We start from the raw sequence: 11,222 nt of genomic DNA on the forward strand, positions 1-11,222 counted from the left end.
CAATTAAGAGAATTACACTGAAATTATGCCAATTAGCATTCGACATCAAAAATTCTGTTTTTATCATTTACCTACTCAAAGACGAGCAGGAATTAAGCTTGGGGATGCTTGATACGTCTCCAACGTATCTATTATTTTTGATTGTTCCATGCTATATTATATACTGTTTCGGACATTATTGGGCTTTATTATACACTTTTATATTATTTTTGGGACTAACCTATTAACCGGAGGCCCAACCCAGAATTGCATTTTTTTGCCTATTTGAGAGTTTCGCAGAAAAAGAATAACAAACGGAGTCCAAACGGAATGAAACCTTCGGGAACGTGATTTTTGGAACGAACATGATCCAGAGGACTGGGACCCTACGTCAAGAAAGCAACCAGGAGGGCACGAGGTAGGGGGCGCGCCTACCCCCCTCAGGCGCGCCCTCCACCCTCGTGGGGCCCATGTTGCTCCACCGACGTACTTCTTCCTCGTATATATACCTAGGTACCCCCAAACTACCAGATACGGAGCCAAAACCCTAATTCCACCGCCATAACTTTCTGTACCCATGAGATCCCATCTTGGGGCCTTTTCCGAAGCTCCGCCGGAGGGGGCATCGATTACAGAGGGCTTCTACATCAACACCATAGTCTCTCCGATGAAGTGTGAGTAGTTTACTTCAGACCTTCGGGTCTAGTAGATGGCTTCTTCTCTCTTTTTGGATCTCAATACAAAGTTCTCCCCCTCTCTTGTGGAGATCTATTTGATGTAATCTTCTTTTGCGGTGTGTTTGTTAAGACCGATGAATTGTGGGTTTATGATCAAGTCTATCTATGAATAATATTTGAATCTTCTCTGAATTCTTTTATGTATGATTGGTTATGTTTGCAAGTCTCTTCGAATTATCAGTTTGGTTTGGCCTACTAGATTGATCTTTCTTGCAATGGGAGAAGTGCTTAGCTTTGGGTTCAATCTTGCGGTGTCCTTTCCCAGTGAAAGTAGGGGCAGCAAGGCACGTATTGTATTGTTGCATCGAGGATAACAAGATGGGGTTTATTTCATATTGCATGAGTTTATCCCTCTACATCATGTCATCTTGCTTAAAGCGTTACTCTGTTCTTTTGAACTTAATACTCTAGATGCATGCTGTTGGGTTCCGGGTTCCGGCAGACCCTTGAGGTTCGAACACTGGGGTGTGCGCGGAGGTCTCTCCCCTACCGATCTACGTCCGATCCTCTCGTGCGAACTAAGATGAAAATGATGAACAACACAAGAGACACGAGGTTTATACTGGTTCGGGCCACCATTGTGGTGTAATACCCTACTCTAGTGTGTGGTGTGGTGGATTGCCTCTGGGGCTGATGATGGACAGTACAAGGGAAGAACAACCTCACGAGAGGTGTTCTTGAGCTGGTGCGTTGAACTGCTAGGGTGAGTTCAGTCGCCTCTCTCTCTCTACTGGGGTTCTACCAGATCTCTCCGGGGTGTCCTCTCTTACTCTGTGGTGGCTAGCTCTATTTATAGAGGCCCTGGGCCTCTCCCCAAATAATGAGCGGGAAGGGCGCCAACAACTGGCCATTTCAAAGGGGAACATGTAGTACAAGTTATCCTGACCAAAGGTGGTCTTCGGCTGCCAAAGGCACTGGCGATGACGCCATCTTGGGCTCCACGGTGACCTCCGTCCTACCGTCCGGCTGGTCTTGGTCTCGTTGCACCGGAATGGTAACCTTTGCCTGATGCCTTGGCCTGTGCTTGCCCCCTTTGCACCAAAGGGGAAACAAGGACATTGCGCAGGCCGGCGCCCGCCTGGTCTCGATCGTCATGGCTTGCGTCACGGGTTCCTCGCGAGGTACCCATGCCTTGATCTCTCCGCCTCCTCGCGAGCCTGCCTGATGAGGACGCCTCTGAGGAAGCTTCCTGTCATCTGCCTCGCGAGGCTTGGCCCCTCGCGAGGGTCTTGAGCTTGAGCTGATGAAGATGGGCCGCGCCGGGCCCCTGCCCGAGCCACGCCACAGGCAGCAGGCAGGCAAGTCTGGGGACCCCCGTTCCCAGAATGCCGACAGTAGCCCCCGGGCCCCAGGCGCGCGGGCTTGGCTTAGCAGGGAAGCGAAGGGGCAAGCATGAAGCGCCGCGGGCCCTAACAGCCTGCGGCCTTGGGCGCTGCGTGGCGGTTGATTGGGCGTGGGCGTCTGCACTTCCCACGACGCCTCGACAACTGGATGACTGACAAAAGGGGGTGCCCTGGCCAGGCTTACTTGCCCCGCTCTCGTCCGTCTTTCCCTAGATCCCATTTCTTGCTTTCCTCCTTCTTGCTCTTGAAATCCTCCAGATCCGTCTCAATCCTTCACATCCGGCACGCCATGGCGACTCGCAAGTCCCCGGCTGATGCTTGGTACTCGCCGGCCCTGGATTCCTCAAATTTGTCAGAGAAGAACCTCACCCTCGCGCGCCTGATGACGGTGGCGTAGGGCAGCGAGGGGGCGACTGTGCTCAAGGTCGGCTCCGACCAGCCTGAGGGCAAGGGGAGCACCTTCTACCCGTTCTTCGTGAGCGCCATCGTCGTCGGTCTGGTGCCTCCTTTCTCTGAGTTCTTCTTTGCCGTTCTCCGCCAATACAACTTGCAGGCCCTGCATCTCCACCCCAACTCTGTCCTTCTCCTGGCGATTTTCGCCTACTATTGCGAGGCTCATGTTGGTGTGAAGCCCTCGGTGGCCTTGCTGCGCCACTTTTTCTTCCTCCGGGTTTCTGCCGCTCAGGTCTCCGCATGCGCGAGCTTCATTGCATACTCCAGCTCCAACGCCATCTCGAAGCCTGGGAAGAGGATCGAAGGCTACCGGAGCAAGTGGGTCATGATGGATGTCGGGCGCCTCCACCCTCGTCTGGTATTGCCCACGGGGCAACCTAAGTCCGTTGACGCATGGTCCCGCGCGGAGCTTGTCGACCCTCGCGTGAAGGCGGTGTTGAGGAGGATGAACGCGGACCTGAGGCCAAGCAACTTGGGCGCGGCGAAGCTGACCGGGGCCACGCTCCTGAGGGAGTTCTTGGAGCACCGGGTGGCTCCACTCCAGGAGCACTCGCTCCCACTGTGGAGGCTTGGAGGAGCAGACGCCGCCCTGCGCCTGAGCTCCGAGGCCCTGACCGACGAGGATCTGACTGCGGCCCTCCATTCCTTGGTTGGGGGAGACGTGGCGACCCCGGTGGACGCCCCCGTCCCCCTGTTCCTTCGTGACGACTGGGAGCAGGTGGTGAACGCCATGCCCACCTTCAACGGTGAGGGGCTGGTGCCTGTGGCAGCTCCCGAAGACCTGGCGGTCCTGGCGATGGTGAACTTGTCCTCCGGCAGCTCCAGTGGGGAAGAAGAGGCGGAGGAGGAAGCGTCCGACTCGGAGGAGACTAGCAAGGATTGGGGGGAGTCCTTCCCTCGGCACAGGTCCCAGGCCCTCCGCTCCATGCCGGACGACGACGTGGCCAGCGCCAGGCGAGGAAGGGAGGGCTCTTCCTCGGTCACGAGGAAGGGCAGGTCGAGCCTGGTTCCCCCAGGGTCTACTCTGGTCCCTGGGGGTCCAAGGCCAGCTCCATCCCTCCTGACGCGTCTTCTGCTTCCGGGCCCTCCAAGGCTGACCCCCGCTGCAGGCTCTCGGGCTTCAAGTTTGGCCGGAAAGTTGCTTGAGTCCACGGACGACGTCCAATAAGTGCTCGATTCATGCTCTGCTTGGTTTCTGCCGCTGAGGCTTGACGTTTGCGCTCTTTTACTAGGCCGGCACCTGCTGCCAAGAGGTTGAAGGAGGCTTCTGCGGCCCCGCTTGGGGCAAATCCGTCTGTCGGGGCGTTGCCTTTGGCTGTTGGGGGAGAGGATGGCGAGGCCTGCGCCTCTCTGACCCAACCGCCCTCGCGAGGCCAACTGGGGCACCCCGGCGAGGAGTTAGCCCCCGTAGCCCTGCTGGACCTGGAGTCGACTGTGCCCGGCGCTGTGGCCGCGGCGGCCAGGGCTCAGGAGGTCCCTTCCTGCCAAGCCGTGGTCACGCTGCCATCCTCTCCGCCTGCTCCACAGGTTCTTGTCTCTTCTGCTCCCTCCGCCGCTGTCCTGGACTAGGTTGCCAATGAGCTGAGCCAACTGCGGGAGGATCTCCTGAGCGCGGACCCTCATATGGTGGCCGGGCGCCTGGTGTTGGCCTCTAGCTGGGCCCTTTCTGTTGCTTCCGTTCGAGTAGTGCTGAGCCAGGCCGTGTCGTCCTCTGACGAGGAGAAGCGGCCCGCCAACTAAGCCAAGGCCGCTCGCGACGCTGCCCTGGGCGACGCTGCAGATGCCCAGGGCCGCTGCAAGACGCTTGAGGCCGAGCTGCAAGGCCTGCGCGACGAGCTCGCCAAGGAGGTGCACAGCCGCCGGGAGATGGAGAAGGAGATGAAGGCTAGGGAGGCCGCCGCCAAGGACCGGGACGCCAAGCTTGATGACCGCCACAGCCGGCTGGAGATGCTGGAGTGGTCGCTGAAGGTGGAGAGGACCGAGCTGGACGCCAGGGCGAAGGTCCTGACGGAGGACCGGGTGGCCTTCGCGAAGCTAGATAAGAAGGCTCGAGGCATACTAAAGACTATGTATGAGAGCGGCCTGGAGGAGCCGTTGGCTGGTGAGGAGGACGGCCCTGCCAAGCTGCTCCCTGTCCTGGTGGATGTGCTTGAGGACGTCGCGGACGGCCTTGGCCCCACGGTCGAGGCCGAGGCGCGTGCCCTGTCTTCTGCGATGCTGACGCGTGTCCTCAGCCAAGTCTACCTGCGTGACCCCAACGTCGACTTCGACAACCTGCTGGAGCCCATGAGCGGCGACCGTGCCACTGCCGCCACTGAGGCCGTGAGGGGCCAAGCCGAGGTTTTGCTGGGGAAGTTCCGCTCCCCCAGTGTCCTGCCCGAGCGTGGTGCCACCGGCCTTGCGACCTCGAGAGGCGAAGCCATCCAGCATGACTCCACCGCCGGTGACGACGTTACTGGGGAGTGATTCCTTTGCGACTTCCATCCCGTTTTATTCCTGCACATGCACCATGCCTCGCGGAGGCGTTAAAACTTGTGTTTGGCGTTGTGGAACAATCTTATGGCTTGTAATATTTGCTTTGAATTTCCCGGAATTTGCATTTTCCTCTCCTACTTGCTTACGCTCTATGTCGGCAGGGCCCGGCCCCGCGCGTACCTCACCCAGCGTTAACCCCGACCGGAAACCAAGGAAGGGACTAAGGAGTGAGGGGCTACGTGGCAAGTTAGGCTCCTGAGTCGCGATGCTCAGGAGTCCCCCTTGACGCGCGAGCAACAAGTAGGGAAGGGGGGGAGCGAGGAGTGGATTGATCGTTCTACGTCGGTAGGGCCCGGCCCCACGCGTACCTCACCCAGCGTTAGCCCCGACCGGAAACCAAGGACGGGACTAAGGAGTGAGGGGCTACGTGGAAAGTTAGGCTCCTGAGTCGCGATGCTCAGGAGTCCCCCTAGATGCTCAAACGGGTTTCATACCTTGGCTCCGCTCGGGGAGTGGCGCGCGACGACTAGGTCCAAGGGACCTGGCTGGGTGGCGTGCGCTCGGGCGAGGCCCGGGCGTAGCCCCCGTGTCTAGCCCCCTCGCGCGGCACTCCCGAGGGGAGGCATTGCGATGGTGCCGGACACTGAGCTCTGGGCTCCCTGAGGTTGGTACGGCCATGGGCCGCCCTCAATTGTTTATCACCAGCGTGGAGCATAGCACTTCCGTATGTGTACGGGCATAGCCGCTCCTTGACAGTGTCGTCAGCCAGCACGGAGCATGGTGCTTCCACTGGTGCGTGGGAGGGGGCTCCCCTCCGGGAGGAGCCCCCGGGGCGTGTACAGCCCCGCCCTGACACGTGGCCGGCACGGTAGGGCTAGGAGAGGTGTATCTGGGTACCCGTGAGCCAGTGCGGGACTCAGGAGGCCCTACCTCGAGGCGGGTTGCGCCTGGCTCTGGGCCTTTATCAATTGGTGCGTTCCTGCAGGGTTGTTAGAATGCAAATGCTCTACATCCTCAGGTCCCGGCCCCCGAGCGAGCTCAGCCGCCGCTGGTATGACAGGTTGCGATGCCGTGGGTCAAGGCCAGGGGGTGAGGGCTGGAGAGCCAGTAAGAGCCCATGAGTCGCGATGCTCAGGTGCCCCCCTTTTAACGTGCAAGCGCTTTGCACGACGACAAGGAGTAGGTGATAATTATGGGAATTAGATTAAGCGTGAAAGAACAACTTCATCCTAGGGTAAATGCTAGAAAAGCATCTGCCACTGGGTCGGGCCCGAGTGGTGTGGGGATGATGCAGCTCGAGGGGCGCCCCCAACAAGGTAAATAAAGAGCATAAACAAAATGGATACATGCCGCGAGGACGGACCCATGCGGCCTGGGAATGGTGCAGCCCTGTGGGCGCTCCCAGCTGAAAGTAGAACTCTGAAAGATGTCACCTGGTGCTATTGAAGATGAAGTGATGCTAAGGAAGTGAGCGATGCGCGGTGAAGATGTCGGCCTTCATGAGCCCCCAGGCCCAGGGGCCTCGGGAGGCTCCAGTGGCACGTGCAGGTCTTCGGGGACCATCGCCACCTCCGCCAGGACCGCGCGATGCCTGACCTCCTGAGCCTCCAGAATGCTCCTCAACAGGCGCTGATGTGCGGCGACTGCGCTCGACAGGCCGAAAAGCATGCGAACGTAGCTGTGGGGTGGTCCCACGCAGCGCCCTATGGCCGAAGGCCATAGGCGCTCCTGGGACACAGCTCGGTTGAGCCCTGGTACGTCGACGCAGACGCGCAGTCCTCCATCCTCGCCCGGATGTGGGGCCACGATAGGTAAGCGGCGGCTGCCGCGCATGACTCTGGACTCTTGTAGCTCTTGGGTGTTCCTTGCGATGAACTCCTGAGGGTTTGGTCTCCTTTGACTTGTACCTTTCTGAGGGAAGCGTGCCTGAAAGCACCCCTCTAAGTGGTGCCCGAGCGCCTCCCCCGCGACCTTGGCAAGGTCGGTGGCTCTCCAAGAGAGAGCCCCCGAGCCCTGCCTGGGGAGGGCGCCGGGCGCACCTTCCTATGCGCGAGAGGGCGGCGCTCCCTGATCGGGCGCGAATCCTGACGCGATACCTCCGGAGGTGCCTGCTTCCTTGTGGCTCTGGCCAGGTGAGGTCTTATTCTTCTTGAGGGTCGCCTCGGGAGGCCTCCTGCTCCTGCGATCTGGGTCTTCGATTGCTGCGGCTTGGAACGCACGCTCGAGCGAGCACACTGCGTCCCTTTCTTCACAGGGTACGGTGATGACTCCACCGCTTGCTGGAATCTTGAGGACATTGTAACCATGGTGAGTCGATGCCATAAACTTGGCTTGGGCTGGGTACCCGAGGATGGCATTGTATGGCAGGCATATGTGAGCGACGTCGAAGTCGATGAGCTCGGTGTGGTAGTTGTTGCGTTCCCGAAGGTGACCGGAAGGCGAACCTGCCCAATTGGAACAGTGGAACCATCGGTGACTCCTGAGAAAGGCTTGGTCGGCTAAAGCTGGTCGTATGGCACTTGGAGATTATCGAACGTCTCGACGAACAAGGGGTTGAGTCCTGCTCCGCCATCGATGAGGGTCCTGGTGACCTACACGTTGCTGATGACTGGGGAGCAAATCATCGGGAGGACTCCGGCTGTTGCCGCACACTCGAGCTGGTCTGCGAAACTGAATGTGATCGTGCACGAAGACCACCTGAGAGGGCGCGTGGCCTCAAGCTTCGGAAGGACTACGTTCACCTCGCGAGCAAACTGCTTGAAGATGCGCTGTGAGGCTGGGGCCTAGGCGCCGCCCAAGATGCAAGCAATTGCACGCGGCTCTTGGAAGCCCCCAGCCCCATCTTCTTGGTGTTGGTCTTCGTTCCTCCTTGGTGGAGGCGGTAGAGGAGGGAGGCCTGCGTTGCCGTGGGGACGGTCCTCACGAGGCTGGTCCAGCCAGCGGTCCTCGCGAGGGCGGTCACGCCATCCCTGGCGAATGCCACGGTCTTCCCATCATCCACTGCCTCTTCCTCCTCCTCGGCCATAGCCCCTGTCGTTGCGCTCTGGGCGTCGGCCGATTCGCCCCTCTCACACGGCTCTGAGCTCTTGACATTCATTGGTGTTATGGGTGTGGAGGTCGTGGTACACGTAGTACCGTCCGCCCTTGGATGACCCAGGCTGATCCTTGCCTCGCTTGGTGTCCAGTTCCGCTGCTAGCACGGCAACCCCCTTGCGCTTCACGTCCTTGGCCTTGAGCTTCTTTTCTTCCGGGTCGGCTGCCGGGATCTCGATGAGGGAGAGACGCCCTTCCTCAGCCCTGGCGCACTTGGTCGCCAAGTTGAACAGCTCCAGGGATGTGCTCAGGTCTTCATGGATTGCTAGCTCTTCCTTCATCTTGACGTCACGCATGTCGTCGGAGAAGGCTGAGATGATGGCTTCTTCGGCCACCTTGGGGATCTTGAGGCGAGCATAGTTGAAGCGCTGGATGTACTTCTACAAGGTTTCTCCTGGCTGTTGCTTGATGCGGCACTGGTTGCTCACGGCCGGGGGCCGGTCGTGAGTGCCCTGGAAGTTGGCGATGAAGCGGGTGCGCATCTCACTCCAGGAGGAGATCGGGCCGGGCACCAGGTTCAGGAGCCAGGTGCGGGCGCCGTCCTTGAGCGCCATGGGGAACCAATTCGCCATGACCTTCTCGTCTCCGTTGGCGGCTACGATGCCTAGCTCGTAGAGCTGCAGGAACTCCGCGGGGTCCGCTGTGCCATCGTAGCAGGGAGGGAGGTCAGGCTTGAACTTGCCTGGCCATGTGACGCCGCGTAGCTCGGGGGTGAAGGCGAGGCAGCCCGCCGTGGCCATCGGCGCCCTTTGCTGGTGCTGGACTCGTTCTTGCGGGTCACCACGCGCGGCCACTGGGAGCAGCGCGGGGTTTTGTTGTGGAGGCGCTGGGGCGCAATCTTGGCGCACCGACGCTGGGAGCGCGCGAGCACCTTCCCGGGGACGTGGGATCTCTTGGCAGCTACCTTGCTGCGTAGGCGCCGGACGTGGAGGGTCTCGCCCTGGGGCTGCGCGCCTTGGAGCCAAGGCACCTTCTTGGGGAGGAGGCGGCGGAGGCGCCTCCTGATCCTCGCCCCCTGCACGGGACGGAGGGCGAGGCAGTGAGAGGGACCGCAAGGGGGAGCCCCCTGCGGCACTGACGAGCTCGGTGATGCGGGCGAACCAGTCCTCGTAGAGGTCGTCGACGGGGCGATAGTGCAGGAGCTCCTGCGCCAAGAGCAGTGAGGCGTGCGCATCCATGGGTGCGCGATGGGCGTGGGAGGACAAGCCAGCTGGAGTCAGTGACGTGGTGGCGGTGCGGCCATCCCGCCGCACCGAGGGGTGCTGGGACGAGGCCTGCTGCTCGTTCCCCGCCGGGCCAGTGGCGGCGGGCGACGGGGAACGACGAGGGGGGCCGCCGACAGGCGCTGTCTAGGCGACGCGAGCGGTGTGAGCAGCCCAGCGCTCGGCGCGAGCCCGACGAGCGTCAGCTTCCTGTCATCCGCCCCGCGAGGCTTGGCCCCTCGCGAGGGTCTTGAGCTTGAGCTGATGAATATGGGTTGCGCTGTGCCCCTGCCTAAGCCATGCCACAAGCCGCAGGCCGCAGGCAGGCAAGTCTGGGGACCCCCGTTCCCAGAACGCCAACACATGCTGGATAGCGGTTGATGTGTGGAGTAATAGTAGTAGATGCAGGCAGGAGTCGGTCTACTTGTCTCGGACGTGATGCCTATATACATGATCATACCTAGATATTCTCATAAGTATGCTCAATTCTGCCAATTGCTCAACAGTAATTTGTTTACCCACTGTAATACTTATGCTCTCGAGAGAAGCCACTAGTGAAACCTATGGCCCCCGATTCTATTTTCCATCATATTAATCTTCCATGAACGATCTATTTCCTTTTCCGTTTATTTTGCTTTCTTTACTTTACATCTTTATCATAAAAATACCAAAAAAATTATCTTATCATATCTATCAGATCTCACTTTCGTAAGTGACCGTGAAGGGATTGACCATCCCTTTATTGCGTTGGTTGCGAGGATTTTATTTGTTTGTGTAGGTGCGAGGGACTCGTGTGTGGCCTCCTACTGGATGGATACCTTGGTTCTCAAAAACTGAGGGAAATACTTACGCTACTTTGCTGCATCACCCTTTCCTCTTCAAGGGAAAACCAATGCAGTGCTCAAGAGGTAGCAGGCGCGCCTCCCTACCTCGTGGACAGCCTGGAGACCCCCCTGACTTGTTCTCGACGCCAAAACCTCTTATATATACTTAAAGTTCCAGAAAGAAGCCTCTGTAGCCACCGAAAACCAATCTAGACCCGTTTCGGCAACCTGTCGGAGGGGGGAATCCCTCTCCGGTGGCCATCTTCATCATCCCAGCGCTCTCCATGATGCGGAGGGAGTAGTTCACCCTCGGGGCTGAGGGTATGTTCTGCTACCTCTTGAGCATTGCGTTGGTTTTCCCTTGAAGAGGAAAGGGTGATGCAGCAAAGTAGCGTAAGTATTTCCCTCAGTTTTTGAGAACCAAGGCATCAATCCAGTAGGAGGCCACGCACGAGTCCCTCGCACCTACACAAACAAATAAAATCCTCGCAACCAACGCAATAAAGGGGTTGTCAATCCCTTCACGGTCACTTACGAAAGTGAGATCTGATAGATATGATAAAATAATTTTTTTTGGTATTTTTATGATAAAGATGCAAAGTAAAGAAAGCAAAATAAACGGAAAAGGAAATATCTTGTTGACGGAAGATTAATATGATGGAAAATAGACCCGGGGCCTTAGGTTTCACTAGTGGCTTCTCTCGAGAGCATAAGTATTACGGTGGGTAAACAAATTACTGTTGATCAATTGACAGAATTGAGCATAGTTATGAGAATATCTAGGTATGATCATGTATATAGGCATCACGTCCGAGACAAGTAGACTGACTCCTGCCTTCATCTACTACTATTACTCCACACATTGACCGCTATCCAGCATGCATCTAGAGTATTAAGTTCAAAAGAACAGAGTAACGCTTTAAGCAAGATGACATGATGTAGAGGGATAAACTCATGCAATATGAAATAAATCCCATCTTGTTATCCTCGATGGCAACAATACAATATGTGCCTTGCTGCCCCTACTGTCACTAGGAAAGGACACCGCAAGATTGAACCCAAAGCTAAGTACTTCTCCCATTGCAAGAAAGATCAATCTAGTAGGCCAAACCAAAC

This window comes from Triticum aestivum, chromosome 5A (assembly GCF_018294505.1).
Source record: "Triticum aestivum cultivar Chinese Spring chromosome 5A, IWGSC CS RefSeq v2.1, whole genome shotgun sequence".
In the NCBI taxonomy this organism is placed as follows: domain Eukaryota; kingdom Viridiplantae; phylum Streptophyta; class Magnoliopsida; order Poales; family Poaceae; genus Triticum; species Triticum aestivum.